This window comes from Cygnus olor, chromosome 2 (assembly GCF_009769625.2).
Source record: "Cygnus olor isolate bCygOlo1 chromosome 2, bCygOlo1.pri.v2, whole genome shotgun sequence".
In the NCBI taxonomy this organism is placed as follows: domain Eukaryota; kingdom Metazoa; phylum Chordata; class Aves; order Anseriformes; family Anatidae; genus Cygnus; species Cygnus olor.
The window spans coordinates 85,618,683-85,622,505 of NC_049170.1; positions in this window are offsets into that span (position 1 = coordinate 85,618,683).

The window sequence follows — 3,823 nt, forward strand, 5'->3', positions numbered from 1 at the left end:
AAAAAAAAAAAAAAAAAAAAAAACAAAAAACAAAAAGAAAAAAAAAAAAAAAAAAAGAAAAAGAAAAAAAAAAAAAAAAAAATAAAAACAAAAAGAAAAAAAAGAAAAAGAAAAAGAAAAAGAAAAAGAAAAAGAAAAAGAAAGAAAAAAAAGAAAAAGAAGAAAAAAAGAGAGGGAGAAAAAATGGGGAAGAAAGTGTTGGTACTACTTTAAACATTCTTTATATATCTTGTTTGCTAATTATTCACTTTCAGACGTCAAAAATGTTCATCTAATTAGTTTCTTTGCTTGCTGCTAGGCTTTTCTTAAAAAAAAAAAAAAAAAGACAAACACAAAGGAGGACTAATAACATTTTATCTAGCTAATGGGAATGACAAATTAAGCATGACTGTCCAAGTGTAAAATAAATCCAGTCACTTGGGTCAAGTGTTCCTGATGTGCACAGGATTTTCAAAGGAGCTTTAACTGAGTCATATCTATTGCGACAGATGAACTTTTTAATACAAGCTTTCTTCTCTTGCTGACATCTCTTTATATTCAGGAACCTGAATATAAAGAAATAGAGTCTTGTGAAATAGAGAACTGTACAAAAGTTAGTGTCATCCTGAGCAAAGCGAAGCAAGAAAGTAGGAGGCAGGAACATGTGTGACTATGCATGAGCAGCATCTAGTGGCTAACATCTCATTATGAAGCATGGAGGTACTGGACCTTATTTTAAGCCTATTTTTTATGAGAGCTCCTGGAAGGAAGTGAAGCATGTGAGGGAAAAGGCAACACTGTCTTTTGGTGCAATTTCTGAACTAAAAATTCCCAAGTACTCTTGTTTACTCTTTGTTCACTTTGTGCCCTCAGGTAATAAACTATGCATTTGAAAGATAAGCCTGTACCTGCACATGGCATGGGGTTTTGGGGTTGACTAAACAGGAGGCTGTGATGCAAAGGCCTTTCTGTGGTGAGTGCTATGGTAGTGCCTCATTCCTTCGGGAGGCTGGAACTGGTCCACAACTGTCCCCTCCAGCTGTGCAGTGAGAAGAGGAGGTGGGAACTCCTTGTCCCTGTTTTCCAGGAGTCATTTTCATTCTACCTGAGCAGTCCAAGACTCCCAAATCAGCCACAGGTTGTGCAAATGAAGAAAATGGTCCTATTACAATCCTGTCTCTTATGTCCTCATGAAGGACATAGAACTAGGACTATTTTTAAGTACACGCTGATATTCTTTAATAAAGTTGTTTTTAAGGAGTTTCTGATTGCCTTGCACTGTCATCAAGACAAGCTACCCAACTGATCAAATAATCCATAATCCCCACCTCATCCCTTCAGAGAAACAGAAAATCTCCAGAAAATGAGACCTCAGTGCCTTCATTTTCTTCTACCTAGGGGAAAAAGAAAAAAAAAAAAGTCAGTATGCAACCATGAATATTTTTGACACTTTCCAACAGAAGAGCAATGGGTTGCATATTCCTGCATGTCCATGGGCAATCTTAAAAGAATACTGTGAAAAAAAGAGATTATACTCTATGGAACTGCTTCATGCTATCTTATTTTAAAAACTTTGCAGATGTACTAATTAATTAATTCTCCACATGAATCTGTGGTAAATATGAAGTAGGAACAAAGTCCCTTCAGCCATATCAACTAATAAAAAATCTTGAAAAAATTTGCATACATCACTGCATGATTGTACCTTATGAGATGACACCTAATGCATAATTTACTCCAAAAGATACTGTTTTTTTTCCCAACAAGAATATTAATTTTACCTTCATTTCTCCTTGATCTCATTTATGATTCCTTCAAAACCCATTTTCTTCCAGAGATCAGCTTGAATTTTTCCCAGTTGTATGCTAGAAATGGATAACAACATGCCTTCCTTTAGCAAGAGTTATCTAAACTTTCAATGAAGAACATATAACTTCAGTGCTTAAAACATTTTCTGTTTAAACTGTATCTTATACTACCACTGTTTGAGACAGAATACTGCACTTATGTGGAACACTGGCTTGAATACATTTTCTAATTTTCTTACCTTCTTATTTCTTCACTAGCTTACTGTTAACAGCTTTATCACTCAAGTTTTTCTTTCTTCTATAGCCGTAGTAGATCTTTTTTTTTCCTTCTCATTTCTAAAATCCTAAAAGTTTTCTTAGAAGTAAACAAACAGCTATGTGAAGACTGTAATCTGTGGAGTCAGTACAGGGTCCTAACTGAAAATCTTAGAGAAATTAAAAGTTGAGCTCTGTTCACCTTGAGAAGAGGTGTTGGTGAAGACAGCGGGTTACATGACTTCCTTTGACCTAATCCATACTATGAAGGCCTTTGGAATCACAGGAATTATAAGAGAGGCTGGCAAAGGACACAAGTCTTTACACTAAGATCCTCATACAATTCCTGTGCAGTGAGCTTGGAGCCACAGACTTTTTGCCAGGTTTTGATGTACGGAAACAGAGTTGTTTGTAAAAGACTTTTGCAGAAAGTCCTAGTGGTATTTCAGTGTTTGTACATGTTTTTTCTCATAGTTTTTACTTTGCTTATTGGCACACTGGAACATCAGTACCTATTCTATTCCTTGTGCAAACTCTGAAAGCACAGGAGAAACAAAAAAATGCCACAGCAGGGGAAGCTAGGATGCTGCTTGTACGAGTCATCCCTCTCTAGCACAAAGCTATGCAGATACCCATGGATCTCTGCCAACCCTGGTTAGCTATAGAGACATTTTGTTGTGCTGATATACACGCAACCAATGAAAACCGTTCCTTCTTATTTACAATGGAAAGGCCTCTCCCCATGGCTGTTGAGCCCACCACAGTTTGGCAAGAAGACACTATCGGGAATGCATTCTCTAATTTTACAATACATTGAACACAACACCTTTTATTCCAGCTTACCCTGTTCTTGGGAAAACCGCTCTGCTTGACTTAAACTAATAAAAGTAATTGAAAAGCTGTTTAGAAACTTTCCTTATCCCTTGTTATATGTCCTCCTGCTAAGCTTCCAGAAGTGACCAGCTGCACCAGCCGTTATCAGGTGACTTCATTAAGCAGTTGTCTTTCCCATGACAAAAGTTTCTGGAGAAAAAGCAAATGGAAAAATACTTCTGTATTAACTCTAAGCTGTGAACTGCTACTTTTCAGCATCCTAGTGAACCGTGGATTTAAAAGGATAATAGAGAAGACAGCAGACCCATTCCGAATAGGAGGCTGTGCAAGACAACCTCCAGAGCATCTTCCACTTTCTTTAATTCTATGAAATAATCCCACACTTAGTCTCCAGCCTGGTGTATCAGCCCATAAAGAAATCCAGTTAGAAGCAGAATTCTGAACAGACTTCCCAAAGCAGTCGTTTTGTTCATTTGAAATCCTCAGAATATATCACCTAATTGCCTCCCATCCTCAGCTGTCATTTTCAGTCCTTCATACTAAAGCTCTAAATGAACTCAGAAATGTGCTACTCATTTTTCTGCAGGCATCTGTCAGATCATAGGATTTTATGTCATATAGGGAAGCTTTTTTATAAAGGGTCAACCACCCTCTTAGGCAGTGCTGAAGAAATATAAGCAAGGACCATGTTAAATTGCAATAGATCCCAAATTACATATTTTGCAATTTCAAAAGGTGATTCACAGTTTTCTATCTTCTCAGCTGACATGTTTTAAATTGGCATTTCAAAATGTCTGCCGTTAAGCTGACCTCAACACTGTCATCCTTGCAAAAACATAAAAAAAAGAAAAAAAAAAAAAAGCAGAAGGTAGAAAAAGGAAATAAATTCAGGAAAGGATATGTGAAAATAACAGTAAAAAAGAAAGAGGAAAAATGTAGCAGCACAA